Below are 19661 nucleotides of genomic sequence, written 5' to 3' on the forward strand. Positions count from 1 at the left end.
GCAGTACAACACCAACTGGTGAGCACATGGGATCTTGGCACATGCAAGGTGAGCATTTAGCCACTAGGCTATTGTGCTAGGCCCAAACAACTAGCTTTAAAATATTCCAGATACATACTTGTGTCATCACCATCAAATTTTCCAAAAGAACAATGCAAAGCAGCAAGAATAATGTATCTAATGTCGCTCATTATAAGTTTTTACACTTGCATTGCCTACAGTACACATGGTGATGCTTACTGACCTAGACTCATAGGTCTATAGCCATAGCTCCTGTGTCAGTTCACTCTTCTAACAGCTGCAACAAAAGTATGTTTGGCTTACAGGTCTGGAGGTCAGGAAGTGTCAGTGCAGGATACTTAGCACATAATAAGGGACGTCTTGGCAACAGCATCATGGTGAAGGGCACCCCACGAGAAGACAGAACATGCATCATAGCTCAGGTCCCTTTTCCTATTCTTGTGAAGACACAAACGCCATCATGATTCCACCCTTCAAGTCGCATCTGATCGTGATGACTGCTCAAAGGCCATGCCGCCAAATACCACCAACTTATGCATTTGACGGGTAAGTTTCCAACACAGAAACTTTAGGGGCCATATTGAAACCCTAAGAGCTATTTACAAGAAGTAGATAAAGATTCTTCCCTTTTCAGCTTTCTTACATCTGTGATAAGGACAATATTAATAATATCCACTTCATAGACAGAGGTTTTAAGTAGTTAACACTTATTTGTTTGTTTATTTATGAGAAGATGAGCTCCCATACCAGATGGTTCACTCCCCAGAAGACCACATAAGCCAAAGATAGGCCAGGACCAGAGCTGAGATCTGGAAGTTGCATCCAAATCTCTCCATTGGTAGCAGACAGCCAGCTACTTGGGCAACCATTGCTACCTTCCAGGGTCTGAGTTAATGGGAAGCCTGAGTCAGGAGTCAGAACCAGAATCAAACCCCGGGACTCAAGCTTGGACTTCAGGAATCAAAGCTATTAGTCTGAATGTTTGTTCCATAATGCAACTAACATTTATAAGGAAAATGGAATGATTAGCTTATTAAAAACATTAATACGCAATGATAAGCATAAAGTGCTAATACTTATATGTAAAATACAATCAATATAAATTTTCAAGGTGTTCACTGGATAAAACTATTAGTCAAAACTCCATTCTTTTATTCTTCAATTCTCTTCAAAGTTCTTCCTCTCTATTTTTCTCTGCTCCTGGGAATTCAAAGCCCTGCCTAAAAAGTATTCCACAGTCTTCCTACAAGAATTTTTTGTAGTGTTTGCTTTCTTCATTAGAAATTCAGAGTGACAAAAGGGAATACACACAGAGAAATAGATTTCTCATCTACTCCCCAAATGGCTGCAATTGCCATGGCTAGACCAGGCAAAAGCCAGGAGCCTGCAGCTACACCTGAGACTTTCACATGAATGGAAGGGACACAAACCTTGCCTGCAGGAATCTTAAGTTGTTTCTTTCACACACTTAGAAAATTCCATCTTGGAATTCAATTGCTATATTGTAAAAAGTCCAAACATATTGAATGGTCATAGCCAAGAACACAGGTATTCTGACAAATGATCTCAGTTGAATTCTCAGTCAACAGCCAGCACCAATCACCTACGATGTGAATGAGCCATCTTTATTTAGTGTTTCGGCTCAAATGAGCTTCCAAATGACTGAAATTCAAGCCAACATAAGAACAGAGCTATTCGACTCACAGAATGACAAGAGATAATAGCCAGTTATAATGTTTCCAGCCACACCAATTTGGGGAAGATTTGGGGATGATCTATTGCTATAGATAACAAAAACAGTGGAAAAGAGGATTTTTAAGATGCATTATTGGCACTAGGCATATAGTCTCTCTGCCGTGTGTTCTTAAGAGATTATACAAAAATCATTTGCTCAGTTATTTCTGCCTGCCAGCCTGGTGTTGAGCTGGAAAAATGAGATGCATAGATTATTCATAAAATACCAAATAATGTCTGAGTAATTAGTACAGATATTATATTTCTATGATTCATGCAAAGAATTCTAGATTTTTGCTATAACAAAAATGATAACCCAAAAAAAGCCCTGAAAACCAAATTTAAAAATAAAATAAAACTTGGGTAAAAAGTTTCCAGTGACCCATAAATTGTGTAACAACTAAAAATAGTCAAAGGCCCATGGTTGGCTTGTTGTTCACCTCCAAAGTGCACTACACATTTAGTGTGTAGAAAGCAATGGACCCCCTAATGATGCACAATTCTGAATCCCAGTCTTCAACATCAACATCCCTGCCAGTGTTATAGGATGTTTACAAAAGGGGAGGAGGACTCTTCAGCATTTGCTTCTATTGAGAAAGGTTTCCTTAAACAGCTATTTTATTCTGATTTTGGTAATCATCCTACACAGTAGGATTCTTGTCTTTCTGTCCAATCCTTTTGGCCTGTTGGAAAGGATCACAGCTGTTCTGAGTCAGTTCCTTCTAACAGCTGTGTTCAATACTGCCCAGATTGGATCGATGGAGTTATTTTCTCCATGCAATTCAGAACTAGGACTTATTTGCATGCTGGAATGTTCCACCCACATGTTTAAAGTACTCAATATTAGTCACAGTAGAGTCAGATAAGCACATGTCTGCTTCCAAGTAGGAATTGTGAGTGAATGGCTGTTACAACATATTTGCCTAACATTGATAAACCAGTTGGTGATTATCAGGAAAACATATAGCTTTTTCATGAGTAGAATTAGTTTTATTCCATTAGTTCTACTCCATTAGTTCTGTATTATGTAAACTAGAGCTACCACCCTGTGCTCCCTGAGCCAAACTCCAACATCCACAGCAATCAGCTAGAAACCTGAAAAACATCAATGCTACTTCATGAGCTCATTCCCAAAAAAGTGAACCAGATCTCTGCTTCAGTCAACTCAGGAAAGCACCTTCAGTAGCTGGATCATAGGTCATCCAGCCACACGCCAAACCTATGCTTCAAATATTAGAAGCACCTCAGTTCAGAACACAAGCTTTATCTAGAGCTGTAGATCCAGATTGAGAACAAATCTAGTGAGAACAAATCAACGTTATGTAGCTTTGTTCATTCCTTTGCCAAAAAAATAGATATTCAATTTCCCATGCTCAAAAACCACATACAAACATGTTTATATGCATGTTATTTGCATGATCCCAATGAAAATTATTTAGAAATATACAAGACAATTTGAAATATAAATAGTAAAATAACCACATGTTCTTAGTAAATCACACTATATTATGCCTTAGTTGGCCAATGCATTTATAGCTATCACCCAAGATAGTGTTTCAAGCAAGGAATTAACATTTATGGTAATAAGATAACTTATGTTTATCTCTTTCTCAATTGGGATTGCATTTGATTGAGTGGCTTGGTTACATTATACTAGCTTTTTTTTTTCTCCCATAATGTTCTTTTATTTACTTTCATCTACTTGAAAGAAAGCATGACAAAGAAAAACAGAAAGAATAATCTTCCATTCACTGGTTCATTCCCCAAATACCCATAACACCCATGGCCTGAGTTAAGACAAAGGTAAGAGCCAGTTATCCCACATGAGTGGCAGAGTCTCAAGCACTTGAGCCATCAATTGCTTCCTCCCATGATGAATGAACAAGAAGTTGAATAGGAAGCAGAGGTGGAAGGATTAAAACCAGACAGTCCAATATGAGATGTGGGCATGGGCATCCCAAACTTCAGCAAAACTTGCCAAGCCACACACCCAGCCCAATATACTAGCTTTTAAAAAATAAACTAGTAAGGAGAATATTTCTGGGATAGTTGAAATTATGGAGGTATAGTGATTAATCTCAATCTCCCTATTTACCTTTCCAAATACCTGCCCCACTGTGTCCCTGAAGACAGCCTTTACTGGACCCTTCCACTCTCTTTCTTAGGTGGAGGAGAAAGCATTCCCGTGTTCATTTTCCACAAAACCCACATCCACCCCTTGCACCTCCCTACTCTTATAGCTGTAGTTCTGGCAGTGACTTCCCTTTCAATCCAAAAGTTACATGAGATAGCCTTCTGTCATGATTCAAGTTATTTCTGACTTCAGTGACCACATGTCCCTCCCTTATGCTTGCAAATTTGCCACAGTTTCTAGTCCCTGAGAATTGCATCATTTCTTGCATGGCTACTTTTATGTGTCAACTTGACAAAGTCACAAAGTGCCCAGATATTTGTTGAAACCTAATTCTGAGTGCCCCTGGGTGGTAGTGGAAGTTAAAGTAGTAGATTGAGTAAGACATATTCTCTTCTCTAATGGTGTTATATCCCATCTAATCAATACCAGTCCTAAATATGGCAAAAGACTGGCCCTCCACAAGCAAGATAGATTCTGCCTGGTGAAAACAAAAGAGAAACTCTTCCTGGTTCTTTCAGAACTTACCCTCCATTAGACTGGAAATGGGCATTGGCTCTGTGTATTTGGGACTTGCCAGTTGTCATAATTTCGTAGGAAATTTCCTTATAATCAATTTCTAAGTCCTCTGCTGGTTCTATTTTTCTACAGAACTCTGAATAAGAGTCTTCTTATCTTTGCTCATCTGTAAATAGCTTATTTGCTTATCTGTAAATAGATTCTTCATGATATTATTTTTTATGACTCATTTATTTACTGGAAAGGTGGGGTTAGAGAGAACAGACACAGACAGGACTTCCATCCTGGTTCAGTCCCCAAATGGCTGCACCAGCTGGTGCTGGACCATTCCAAAGCCAGACAATCTTCTTCTAGGTCTTCCACGTGGATGCTGGCGCCCAAGGACTTGGCCATTTTCCACTGCTTTCCCAGTAATACTAGCAGAGAGTTATATTGAAGTAGAGCAGCCAAGACTTGAACCAGCATTCATTCAAGATGCCCACAACACAGGCAACAGCTTTACCAGCTATGCCACAGTGTCAGAACCTGAAATTACCTTTTAAAAGCCTTTGGTCTGCCACCTGTGTCTTCGAGGATCTCATATTGCACATAAAATGCTTGTTTTCTCATTTATATCTACTTTACCTTGTCCAGAGGTAGGCAATTTAGGCTCAGTGTGAAAGTCCACAATATTGCTCTTTCTGTGACTTCCATCACCATGTTCCAAAATACTCTGTTTCAGATAAAGAAAAAGGAAAAAAAAATAAAATGCTTTCTTCTAATAAGTTTTACTTCACAAAGGTAATTTTCACATCCCTCTATGCTCTAGCTCTTTTCTTACTGAGCAGAAGCAAGCTCGTGGTCATTTCCACCTGCAGTAGTAGTAGATACCAAGTACTTTGTACTCCTCTCATAGTGCTAGCGAGATTCAGGCCATGAGACAACTAGCAAGCCGAACAGCTAACACTCACCAACAACTTGTCTCATGTCTACTTTCCTTACATGTCATGACTGCTCTAATATCTTTTATATACATTCTCCCACAAAACAAAAGTGAAGAATTTTTCTTTCTGACCAACCTACAGGACTATTTTCCTTTCTGTCATGATTGTGTTCTGATTCTGCATCACAAAAGCCAAAAGGCATCTATCCCACAACAGGTGCAAAAAGAAGCATAATGGATGGAGGAAACAGAACCCTCTTGGCAGACAGAGGAAAATGGAAATCTGAGAACATTCATGCATTAACAATCCCGTTTGGGGTTCTTTGATGCATTTGAAATACAGAAAGGCAGAGAGAGAAACCTTTCATCTGCTGGGTCACTCCCTGAATGCTCTAATGGCCAGAGCTGGACTAGGTAGAAGCCAGAAAGTAGTTCTTTGACTCAGATCTGACTGATATGCACAATAGCCTTCTCCGGCACTGTCACATAACAGAAATAGGGAGCTTCTGAAAGAGCAGGATAGCCTCACTGGCTCTGCAGCCTCAAACTGACCACATCTACTGGGTTTGCCCAAGACTAGCACTCAAAATCCACCTTCCAGGAGCCCCTCTTTCCTGGGAAAGCTGAAACAGAGCCAGAGTTGCCTTAGTTAGGACGGATGGAATTGATGCTAGAACAGAAGCAAAAAGCAGAGAGCTCAAGAACAAAACAAAACAAACAAACAAAAAAAACCAGACACTGATTCCAAATGTGCACCTGTGCCTCTGCACTGAGAGTCAGATCCAGGCCGCATCGCTTTTAGATACCGGCTCTCCTCTGACAGGAATATGAGGATAGTCACCTCATGTCTCTTTTGTAAAGTTAATAGGAAACCATTATAAGTTCCTGGAAAACTGTCTGGTATAAAATACTTGCCCATTAAATGGTGGATGCTATTGCTATATTCAGTAACCACACAAGCTGCTATGTCTAGACAGGTGGTTTTATTTTTAATTTTTAAGGGAGGTATATCTATGACCATGAGTATTTCAGTTTTTAAAAAAATCAATTAAGGTGATTTTTTTTTCTCAAAAATCCATGTTGACTCATGCCCAGTCATTGTAAGAGCATGTGTCTTCAAAATCCTATTGAGTAAAACTCAAATTATTTTTCCTAAAGAAGATATTTAAGTTAGAATATAATTGTCTGCTTACTACTCAAAAGTATTATCCTTTCAGTGGAATTTTGGAAAGAAAGAGTATTGTAGAAATAGAATTATTTTCAATCTCCCATTGCCTCTGTTAAACCACAGAATCTTAAATTAACCTAGGTTTTATCGAACAAAGATATGGTTAACAGCAAATGCATTGTAAAATACTAGCTGCAAAAGAACCAATATATAATTTTACTCTTTAGGTTTATAAGCTAGCACAGGCTTCCCAGAACAAAATCCATTAAATTCCATATTTTTAATGTTTGGATTGATATTGATATTGTTCATGAGTACTTACGTGTAATATTTAGTTCTCCATTTGCTAAAGGGCAAACAATTTCCTATACTTGAGTTTCCAACAACACAAAGACAATCAGTGCAATCAGTAGGTTTCGACATTTCACCTCTATCTTCTATCACGGAAATACAGATATCTTCTCCAAATACACAGAGCAGCTCATTGGAGTTATTTTACCTACCCAGGAAGTCTCTTTCTTTACTGAGTACTACCCTGAATAAGAATTTTCAAATATTACCAAAAATTGTGTAACTAAAGTAAGTTTTCTACCGTATTTTTGAGAAATAATTTGTATTCAAGTCAATAAACTTTCAGTTTATAGCATGAGACAATTCGGGCTAAGCAGCTAAAGAATTCTGAGAAGGAAACTCAAAATTGCTCAGAGAAAATGTGAAATCCCATGTATTACCAAAAGCAAGGGCCTGTCTTGATAAAATTTTCTGAACACGCTGTAAGTGGATAAATCATTTGTTGAAAAAAAAACTCCCCACCCACACTGTTCTCTGAAGCATGTCTCAAAGTCCCAATCAACCCTTCCATTCCTTAGCAAAGAATACACATTGGTTTCTTTTTCTCAACATGTGTTATCTTTCAAGTATATAACACTCAATCTTGGACATTACAGGAAACATGATTTAGATTCTTCTCATTACTGCAATATAGCAGAAGGAAAAAATCCCCTCAACACAGTTATGTTCTTGCTTAAATGTCAGCCTGTGAGTAGATTCTGTCAGTATTTTGATGGACTGCCATTTCTATTCATATTTCTTTCTATTTCACATCGCATCTTATTTGTTTCAGCTCCTAGATTGCTGATGACTCTAAGATATGTATGTAAGATGAAAACAGATATTACATCAGTGGCTACTCTAAACAAATGTGTAGCTACTAAATGTATCACCAGCTTTAAACTGCTTAGTATATTTCAAATGGGGTAGAAAAGGCCCTGAATAAAATCCATTCTCTAACGGTATAAAATGATATTAGCTGTATCAGATAAACGTATTTTTACTAAACAAGTTTGTTGTAGGGGTGGGCATTTGGTGGGGCAGTTATGACACTACTTGGAACACGAGCATTCCTTATCAGGAAACCTACATTTCAAGTCCTAATTCCACTCAAATTCTCATCTCCTGCTGATGCACACACCTGCAAAGTGGCTGGTGACTTGAACACCAGAATCCCTGTCACTCACACGAAATAGCCAGCTGGAGTTCTGGTCTCCTGGTCTCCCAATTTGGGGCTAGCAGTTACAGGCATTTGATGAGTGAATCAGTGAATGGTAGATATGATTGTCTATGTCTTTCTGCCTTTCAAATAATAAAAACACATTTCTTCTTTAAATTTCTGTCAATATTACAAGTAAATGGTTTTTTAAATGGTTATAAGAACAGTGGATATAGCTGCATAACACTGGGAGCTAAAAAATAGTTACTTAAAGCACTCTTAAACCATGTGACATATCCACTTTAAACTTCCATTACTAAATGAAATGGGGCAACTGAAAACAAACACTGAAAGAATTCAACCTAAAACTGTATAGTGAACTTTGATACCAAAAATTCAATAAAATGAGTATGATGTGCTCTAATTATTTCCTAGTGCTTTGAAGAGTCCAGCCTTTCACTGATGTCCAACAATTCCTATCACAAGATAGAATCTATGGATGAGGATCGGGGAAAGTGCGGATCGGGGAAGGTTTCGGAAGGGTCCTGTGTAGGTACTTATTTTTGTTTTCATATTATTCAATATTTTCTAAATTACTGCCTGCTTGCAAAAATAAACTGAAATTCTATCAAAGACTTTGTATCCTTTTGCTTCCAGTCCATGAAATCTAGCCTTAGAGTCTTAGAAGTAAGTGATGCAGTCTGAAATTAATGAAAGAAAGAAACCCAAGTCTACTTTCTTCAACCAACTTTTATATGTGTGTGCATTATTCCTATGAAAAGCATGGAATATTTTTAAATAGGAAATTTCTCAAAACCACGAAAACATACCTTGCTCTATAGTTTTCCTCATTCATCAATTTTCATCAAACTATTTTATATTTTAGAGAAACTTGAAACTGGCTAATTGTAGTGACAACGTTTCAAGGTGTTTGGTTTTTGCCCACAATCAATTTAAAGCCCAAAAACTCACAGGAACAAATATTAACTATAAATTAAAAGTAAAGAACAATGAGGGTGAGATTTAGTTCATCAGAATACAAATTGTTTGTTCTGTCATTTTACCAATTTACTATCATCAGTGTGCCCCTGGGGTATTTTTCCCAATTTTTGCAATCAAAATTTTCTAATATAATGAAATAAAATATTTAAATTAAACAATGTTTTTAAAATTTCCATACTACTGGAGTTTCTTTAGCTAAGAACTGAACAGGGTTTTATAATTTCTTGTAAAAGTTGTGCCTAGGGGCCCGGCGCGGTGGCGCAAGTGGTTAAGGTCCTCGCCTTGCACGCCTGGGATCCCATGTGGGCACCGGTTCTAATCCCGGCATCCCCGCTTCCCTTCCAGCTCCCTGCCTGTGGCCCAGGAAAGCAGTAGAGGACGGCCCAAAGCTTTGGGACCCTGCACCCGCGTGGGAGACCCGGAAGAGGCTCCTGGCTTCGGATTGGCATAGTATCGGCCGTTGCGCTCACTTGGGGAGTGAATCATCAGACGGAAGATCTTCCTCTCTGTCTCTCCTCTCTGTATATCTGCCTTTCCAATGAAAAAATAATAAAAAATAAAAATCTTTAAAAAAAAAAAGTTGTGCCTAGTTGTGCCTAGGCAGGTGAGTACATAAGCTAAAATGTTTTCATCATTTTTAAAGATTTATTTAATTCTAATTGGAAAGTCACATCTACAGAGAGAAGGACAAAGAGGAAGTTCCTCTGTCTACTGGTTCACTCCTCAAGTGGCCCCAACAACCAGAGCTGAGCCGATCTGAAGCCAGGAGTCCGAAGCCTCTTCTGGGTCTCCCACATGGGTGCAGGGTTCCAAGTTCTGGGGCTGTCCTCCACCACTTTCCCAGACCACAGGCAGGGAGCTAGATAGGAAGTGAGGCAGCTGGGACTCAAACCGGTATCCTGGTGCATGCACAGCAAGGGCTTTAGCCACTAGGCTATCATGCCAGGCCTTTTTATGACTTTTAAATGATTAATTGCTTAACTGGCATTTTTTTTTCATACTACTTTCCCCTAAATGCAAACGAAATAGCCTCCTTGACTCTCAGTTTGTTGCATAACTTGTAAACATTCAGAGTGACAATGAGTAGAAATTTTCCCACTCTCTGGCTCCATCATCCCCTCCTTGTTCTGTCCCTAATACTGTTCTCACCTAGGGAATCTATTTGACTAGTGATGTGATGAGTGAGCTCTCATGGACATTGTAGGAACACTGAATATGATTGCATAAAAACAGTAGCTATGACCACATTACATCAAACCCAAGCTAATTGCTGCCCTTTCTCACTGCTGGAAATAATAGCAGGATCCACTGCAAACACCCACTTTGTTTAATTCTCTACAAGTTAACCAGGCAACCCTTAGCATAAAAAAAAAATTCAAAAGATTGACTCATCCAGAGAATAAAAGCAAAAAGTATCTAGAACTCAAAACTGCAGTTGTTAATGGTTCATGGAAAAAGCAGACCACAAAGTCATAAGCCTGTGGTCAGTTAAGGCTGATCAGTACGGCAGGGACTGAAAAACAGAATAGATGGAACATGGGGTGTTACAGGCAAAGGACCAATGCCTCTAGGGACAATATTATTTAGGGGGAGAATAAAAAGAATAAGTTGGAGTTTTCTGTTGCCCAATAACAAAAGCAAGAAGCAGAATTAAGGGCTCATATGGTGGGTAGAACAACAGCCTCAAATCATGACCATATTCATCTTTGGAATATGTCAATGTTCTAGGCCAAGCGTGTGCTAGGTAGAATATGGCTGTACTGCAACACCCATCTAGTGGAAGACAGGGCTGGAAACAGAACCAACCCAGCAATTACAACCACCAGCTGATTGGGGGCGATGGACTGTTCCAGGCCCTGTATTTGCCAAATACACACAAGATCTGGTCTGGGATCATCTCAGACAAAGTTTCTTTAGAGATCTCTCCAACCAAACTGCCAGACTCAGAACCCTAACCATGAAGAGAAGTGCAGGCTCCATGGCCTGCCATGGAGTACAAGTGCCAGAGCTGAGCCTCCTCAGAGACTCAGATGGAGCAATGGAGAGCATAACCAGGTGTACATTGAGGATATGGCAGTCTGTCAGAACCTGCAGAGGATACCTGGCACCACAACAGAGGACACAACAAATCAATTAACCATCCCAGCCATATGTTGGCAGTGAAAAACTGGGCAAACGGAGACTCTAAGGTGGACGATGTCAATTAGTGCATTCTGCAGCGACCTCATCATGCTTGGAATGGAGAGATTGACAGCAATTCATAACTGTTGAACTATCAAAACCACTTGAGCAAGACCCTGGGATGGGTGAAAGATTGGTTGGGGCTTCTCCATTTATCTCCCCCCTTTACCCCAGATACAGGAAAAAAAAATGTGGAAATAATAGTCTTACCCACTTTCCTGTAAACTTCAACCTTTGTGCCCTAATTAACTATGTAAATATTGCCAAAAATAAAGAAAAAATGGGGAGAAAAGAATGACAACATGGTTTCACCTTTCCAAAAATGTTTTTGAATAATACATACCAAGAAATGCCCATAAGTATATAGGTAAATGGGGATTTTTGCTCATTTGATCACATTCATAACCAACACTCACATTAAGAATAAATCATTATGGGACTCAGGGGAGAATCAAGATGGCGGAATAGGGTAAGGACATGATCAAATGGACAGAAAAATATTTAATCAGGATGAAGAGGAAGGACATATTTCAGGAAATAGGGAAGGACAGAACAACAGCAGAGGGGTACCTGGAGACTGACAGACACAGGAAAGCAGCAGACACAACGGTGTGGTATTGCAGTGACTCATACTCCAGCAGCATTCAGTTAACAGCGATCTGAACTCCAGCAGAGCCAAAACTCCACCAGAAACCAGGTGGGAAGGGACTTTCACTGGGAGCTTGGGAGGTGAACCCAGACAAAGAACCATCTGTCCTGCTGGTCCGTTTGATTTGACCAAGAACAGAGACCAAGCAGCAGATCCCAGACAGGCAGTGCAAGAACAGGGTGGATGTCATAGCCCCCTAGAGCCAAATAGGGTGCCATTTTGCGTAAGGAGGAAAGGGCAAGGGAAAGGACTGAGCATATGCTGAGAATGGACTCATTTCTGACTCAGTGAACTGCAGCAATGTGGCATTCTACAGGTTCCACCTGGGGCAGGTCTGGGTAGCCCCACGACCTGATGGCCAGCAGATCAAGAACTGTAGTAGTGGTATGTCAGGTGCCATTTAGTACACTTTGGCAATAGCTTTGGGACTGCAGGAGACAACAGTGACCTGCGCATGCGCTGAGCCTGCAAGAATTTGCTGAGTTCCGTGGATTGCACTGGTCCTGCAGGAAAAATAATACCAACTCTGGCATCGTACGGGTCAAAATAGGTCCATGTGGCACCCAGACCTAACATTCAGCAGGTTTCGATAAGATCAGCGCCACCAACAACCTAACTAAGTAGGACATCTGGTGTCTCTCTAATCCTGGGACCTGCTCCAACCGGAAGTGGGAGAAAGGTTGCAGAGACAATAGTGCAGCCTCAGCATAGTATCACAGGAGGTGGAGAGTGGTGAGCCAAGAGCTGGGGCTGTGGAGACTATGGTGGAAATCTGGCATAAGAACCCAGACCTGGAATTCCCTGGAGGTTGTAGCACAAGTGGCTGCGAGCAAAAAGTTGTGTGCCAATTGCAATCAGTAAAATCGCATTGGAGACCCGTGGGTGACACAGCTTAGAAACCTGCCCCAAGAAAAAAACTCTGCTAACCAGAAGTGCAATGACCAAGAGCAAAAGAAAAGACAAAGGCACAATGAATATTACTGAAAACTCCCCGGAAAAGGAGCAAAACCCTATGCCAACTTCAGAGTTCACTGAGGAAGACATCAAGAAAATGGGGGGATACAGAGTCCATAAGACTCATTTTAAAGATTCTGATCAAAATGAGAAGCTCATGCAAGAGTTCAAAGAATTTAAGGAGGCAATAAAGCAAATCAAGGCTGATATATCAGAAATTAAGAACACAGTAGAGCAAATGAAAAGTACAGTGGAGAGTCTTCAAAAGAGAATGAAGCAAGCAGAAGAAAGAATCTCAGAATTGGAAGATAGTTCCTGTCACCAGGGGGAAGCAAACAAAAAGCTGGAAGCAGAGCTGGATCAGGCCAAAAAATCGTATTCAAGAATTGAAAGACACTATGAAGAGGCCAAATAGAAGAGTTATGGGAGTCCCAGAAGGCACAGAAAGAGAAGCTGAGTTTGCAAATGTATTTAATAAATTAATAAGGGAAAATTTCCCTAATCTGGAGAAAGAATTGGGAAACAAGATCCAGGAGGGGCACAGAAGTCCCAACAGGCTTGATCAAAAGTGATCTTCACCAAGACACATGATAATCAAGCTCTCTTGAATCGAACATAAGGAAAAGATCCTTAGATGTGCACGTGAAAAAAAATCAATTGACATATAAAGGAATGCCAATTAAACTCACAGGAGATCTCTCACAGGAAACTCTACAGGCAAGAAGAGAATGGAGTGACATATTCCAGATTCTAAAAGAAAAAATTGTCGGCCTAGGACAACATATACAGCAAAGCTTTCTTTTGTCTTTGAAAATGAAATAAAATTCTTCCACAGTAAAGAAAAGTTCAAAGAATTTGCCTTTTCCAAACCTGCCCTACAAATGATACTTCAAGATGTTCCCTTGACAGAGAAGAGGAATAGCACTTACCAAAATCAACGGCAAATGTGAAGAACATCCCAGTAAAATGACAAAAGAAGACTAAACCAATGAACAACCCATTCCTAAAATAACAAGACCAAAGTACCACCCATACATATTAAGATCTGAATGTAAATGGCTTAAGTTTATTCAAACATCATAGATTAGATTTTAGATTGGATTTGATTTTAGACTGGGTTTTAAAACAAAACCTATTTGTTTATTGTCTGGAGGAGACACACTTCATCAACAAAAATCAGTGGAAACTATATCGCATGGGTTTTGTTGTTTTCTGTTGGTTTCATCTCTTCAAAACACTTTCTTCTGATGAAATCATTCAATGACTCGTAGATCATACAGTAGCATCATTTTGTTCAAGAAGGTTCTTGATTTTCACTTCTTCAGCTACATGTTAGACATTTAATAGCATGTTGTTTAACTTCATGGTTTTGTTAATTTATTTTTTCTCCCTGATGTTGATTTTGTTTTGTGGCTCTTCATTTAAGGGGATGTATAGTAGCTGTTAATGGAGACTGTCATATCTAGTAACATGTTATTTAATTTCATGGCATTGTATATTTCTATTTTTCTCTCTATTGTTGATTTTGTATTATTACTTTTCATTTAAGGGGATGTACAGTAGCTGTGAAATGGAGGCTAATATCCAGATGTGAGGATACAATGTAGTATGTATTTCTGCTTCCAGACAAAGATGGACTCACAATGAAACTGTTCACTGTATCTTGACAATAGGATTCTGGACTCTCTGCCATTGTCCATGCCCACAATGATGGACATATGACTGTGTATGAAGTACTATATGTTAGTAATGATATAGAGAAACTAGGTGGGGGGATGGAATTGGGGAAGGGATAAGGGAATATGGAACTGTATCATAAAATGATAATAATAATAAAAAATACAAAAAAATGAATAAATCATTATTGGGCTCAGTGGCTAAATGCTCACCAGTTCATGCCCACTCCTCTCCCCATCCAGCTCCCTGTTTGTGGCCTGGGAAAGCAATAGAGGAGGGCCCAAAGTCTTAGAACCCTACACGTGGCTTCAGATTGGCTCAGCTCTGGCTATTGCAGATGCTTGGAGAGTGAATCAATGGATGAAAGATTTTTCTCTCTATTTACTTTCTCTCCGTAAATTAGCCTTTCCAGTAAAAATAAAATAAATCTTTTAAAAAATAATAAAGCATTACTAATACTGCAAGAGTTTTCACTATTCCCTTGTTCTTATTTTTTGCACTGGGAAAACACATTATGTTGTTTACCTACTGTGATTCGATGAGACAATATTTATAACCAAATAGCAATGGATATGGAAACCAAAAAATAGTATGCTCTGTACAAATCGAAGACGCCTAGAAATTGAAGAAAAGATGATATTTATCTTTCTGGCTATGCCTTATTTCATTTGGCATAATCCAGTTGCAGCCATTTTGCTGTAAATGTCAGAATTTCATTCTTTTTGTGACTGAGTAATATTCCATCGTGCATGCACATATAGCACATATTCTTTATTCAACCATGAGCCTACCAAACTCTCCATGTTTTCACACTTATTCATTGAACTTCCATGAACTCTTATCAATTGAACTGTTATTAACATGGGCGTGCAGTTAACTCTTTTTTAATTTGTTTGTATAAAATCAGCAGATTTCATGTGTTTTATGATTAAGAAGCATAGTTTATATGGGTAATAGTGAAATGTTGACATTCCCACATACTTCTTGGAGTCTGTGTCTCCCTTTAGCGCCATTAACAATTGTTCTAAATGGTGCCCTGACATTAGGTGTATATACAATTACTGTAGCTATTTCTCTCATTTAAAAATACATTTATTTTTACTTTTATTTTCTGAAAGGTAGATTTTGCAGAGAGAGAAACAGAGACTAAGAAAGAAGCATTTCATCTACTGTTTTACTCCCCAAGCGGCTGCAAAGGCTAGAACTAAGACTATCCAAAACCAGGAGCCAGGAGCTTCTTCCAGGTCTCCCAAGGACTTCAGATATCCTCCACTGCTTTCCCAGGCCATAACAGAGAGCTGGGCATGATAGTTTTTGTGCTAAAGTCAACTTTGGTTGATGTTACACCTGCTCATTTTTCCTTTGTGGTGGCATGGAGTATCTATTTCCATCTTTTCACTTTTAGTTTATATGTATCTTTGTTGCTGAGGTGTGTTTCTTGCATGCAGGAAATAGATGGGTCATGTTTTTCAATACAGTCAGCTGATCAGTATCTTTAGATTGAGGAGCTGAGACCATTTGCATTCAAGATTATGTCACTTGGTCCTGTAATTTTAACATAAATTTTCTCATTGTTTGCTTTAAATTTTCTTTGTAGCTTTACTAAGAAAGCCTTTACCTACGCCTTGTCTAATTATGATGATTATCACTCTGTGTTTTTGTGTCGAATAGCTTTCAACTTCTGTTTTGGAAGGTCTTTATTTCTCCTTCACATAAAAAGTGAAAGATTTTCCAGGTACAGTATTCTGGGTTGACAATTTCTTTATTTCATGTCTCTCCATTCTCTCCTAGACTGCAGGGTTTCTGCTGGGAAGTCAGCTGCAAGCCTAATTGGAGCCACTCAGAAGGTATCTCGCCTTTTCTCTCAAGCATATGTTACGTGTGTGTGTGTGTGTGTGTGTGTGTGTGTGAATGTGGAAAGGTTGGCTGTAATTTGTTGCAGTGTCAATCTTCTCTGGTCATGACTATTTAGCGTTGTCTGTGCTTCCTGTTCTTGGGCATTCCTTTTTTCCTTCATATTAGAGAAGTTTTCCATTATTATTGTGCTAAATGAGTCTTCTAGTTCATTCTCTTTATCATGCCTTCAAGAATTCCCAAGACTGGTATGTTGGGTCATTTGACCATAAATCTTAGACACTGTTTTTGGTTTTTCCCATTTCTTCTTCTTGCTTTTTGCCTGAACACAAGTCTTCAAAAGACTAATTGCCTGCTTCAATGTCTTCCGCCTCTCCGAGTCTGTTGTTAAAATGTTCCACTGTGATTTTTATTAGGTTCACTAAATTCTTCATTTCCAATATTTCATTTTAATTTCCCTTCAAAATGTCCCATGGAAGAGCTTTTCATGTAATGTATGGCTTTTCTTAATGTTTGCATTTTCTTCTTGCTGCTTTTTAGTAGCCTATGACAATTTCCTTCGAATTATTTTTTAGGTATTTCCTCAATGTTTTATCTTAACATTGCAATAATGAAGTGCTTTTGTGTTCCTTTGGGGGAGTCATATTGTCTCTCCCATTCATGTTACTTGTGTTCTCTGTTTATTCTTGAGCATTCCAAGAAGGGCTGTGAGTTTTCTCCTCTGATGGCTTTTTTCTTTGAATTATTTACTATGCCTCTGTGGCTTGATGGAGTGGCTCCTCCATTAGTGGGTATCTTGCTGTGTGTACTGGGAGTGGGAGTGCTCAAGTGTGTGCTGAGAGTCTAGGATGACACCCAACTTGGCCATGATGGAGCTCCTCTTTGGTCATCACAGGAGAGACAATGAACACAACTGTCTGTAATCAACACCTCACTTTGTCTCTTTGAAGTGATCAACACCAAAGTTGGTGCTTCATTGGTGACATCCCTGAACCTCTCCAGCACATGTACCATGCAAGAGATTTGTGCAGTTCTCTATGTGCCCAGGGACCCAGCTACACCCTGCATACTATCACACAGTCACAGAATTATTTGGTTCTGTATGAAGATTTCCAGTCACAAGGAGCTGAAGCTGCACTTAGCCCCAGGTCTTCCCTGGGTGTGGAGCAGGTTTGCTCCCTGCACCAATTATCTATCAGTGCTCTGCCTTGGCAACTTGCTCTTCAGGTAAGTTGCCACAGTCCCAGGTGAATGCATTGTCCCCTGCCTGGCCACTGGCTCAGCACAGGGTATGAGGGAACACAGACCTATTTTCAGGGACCTATTTCACTGGGCTGCTTTCCAACCTTGATGGCAATGGCACAGCATGATGAGTTCTCCCCAGAGCCAGCTGTCATCTTTCAGAACTTCACAGACACAAACTTCCTTTCCTTAAAATTTTACCTTCACCTGTTTGACATCTAGATACTGAGTAGAAGAATGGTTTTCCCAAATAACAATACCTTTATATCATCGGCAATCACACCAAGATTAAGAATAATCTGCGAGGCCAGCATTGTGTCATAGTAGGTTAAAGCCACACCTATGATGCTGGCATTCCTTAAGAGCTCACTGCTGATGCACTTGAAAAGCAGCAAAAGATGGTCCAAGTGCTTGGGCCCCTGCCTGCAAGTAGGAGGCCCAAAAGAAGCTCTTGCTGCCTGGCTTGAGCCTGGCTGTCAGCAATTTAGGGAGCAAAACACCAGATGGAGTATCTTTCTTTCTTATGTCTGTCTTCTCTGTATATAACTATGCCATTTAAAAAATAATCTGAGATGTAGTTGGGTTGTGATCTAAATGTGTCAAGCAACTGACTCTCCTTGGAAATGAATGATGTTCTCTTGGAGACAGTCATTTGGCTGGTTTTCCAACCACGGTACTCTTAACTGATTTTTTAGCATATTCGTCCAACACCACACCCTGGGTTTTGAAAATTTTTCACATTTTCCTTCAGTAAATCTTTCCTCTCTGTGACTTCTCATAGAGCCCACAGGAACACTGTTCAGTGCATTCATCTGGGGGTAATGTCCAATAGCATAAGAACTACAGGCTGCCTGGGGCTGCAACAGCTCCTGCTCAGTAGCAGGGACATTTTCTGCTGAGATAGGATCTGGAGCAAAATTGGACAGCAATGAGTCAGTGCCAGAACTTGAGGAACAGGATCCCACACAAGCAACCACATAGCATGCCCAGCTGGCCAGAACAGCTGAATCAATGAACAAAACAAAGTCAGTGAGAAGACACGAAGGCTATGTCCAAGCTGTGTCTTCAGCAGGGGTCATATAGTCACTTTCTGGAAATCTAAGACTGTCCTCTTCATCCTCACAAAACCAGATGTCTACAAGAGCCCATCCTCAGACATGTCCTTTGCTTTTGGGAAAGCCAAGACTGAAGATTTATCTCAGCAAGCACAGATGGCAGCAGCCGGGAGATTCAAAGTTCAATGTGAAGCTGTCTCCAACATTCAGGAAAATACACAAACTCCAACTCTACAGGCGGAGAGTGAAGAGGAAAAGGTTGATGAAACAGGTGTGGAAGTTAAGATATAGAGTTGGTCACATCACAAGCAAATGTGTCCAGAGCAAAGACAGTCTGAGCCCCACAGAACAACAGTAATGATACTATAAATGCTATAATGTAATTAACTCTGTAACCATCTGAAAAACAAGATGCTTCAAAGAGTAACTGCAGCTTGGTTTGAAATTTATACTGTTTCTATTATCAATAACAATGACTTCTTGCTGGATGAAAAAAAAAAAACAAAACTATAAGCCGGTCTATACCAAGGACAGATCCATTTCTAATGGTGTTCAGCAGTGAATATGCACTGTGACAAACTGCCCTAGGCACAAGGATTCTGGGGCAAACATGATTGGGAAATGCACAGGCAATGTTAGTACCTGTAAAATGAGATTAAGCGAGTTGGGTCACCTCTGCTGCTTTGCAGATTTAAATAGACATTTCTCAATGGAAGACATATAAATGGTCAACACTGCATGAAAAAAAAAGTTCAACTAATCAAATGTTCCCTAATCATTAGGAAAATTCAAATCAAGCCATGATGAATTATCATTTCATTCTACTTAGATTGGATTAACAAAAGGATGAAGAGTAACAACTGCTGACAGAATGCGTGGCAAAGGGAAACTTCGCATACTATTGGTGAAAATGCAAATTAATACAAACATTATGGAAAACAATATGAAGGCTTCCTTAAAAGCTAATAATAAAATTAACTTATGATCTAGCCATTCCACTCCTGGATATCTGTGCAAAGAAATGAAATTAGTCTGTTGCAACACATAAGCACTCACGCGTCTG

The 19661-nt window shown here is 39.6% G+C and overlaps 1 pseudogene; it reads left to right on the top strand.

Annotated features, from left to right (window-relative positions):
- Window positions 1-481: 481 nt before the first annotated feature.
- LOC121156644 lies at window positions 482-18981 on the top strand (annotated as a pseudogene).
- Window positions 18982-19661: the final 680 nt, after the last annotated feature.

This window comes from Ochotona curzoniae, unplaced genomic scaffold, assembly GCF_017591425.1.
Source record: "Ochotona curzoniae isolate NIBS_2020 unplaced genomic scaffold, NIBS_Ocur_1.0 contig_3498, whole genome shotgun sequence".
Taxonomy (NCBI): Eukaryota; Metazoa; Chordata; class Mammalia; order Lagomorpha; family Ochotonidae; genus Ochotona; species Ochotona curzoniae.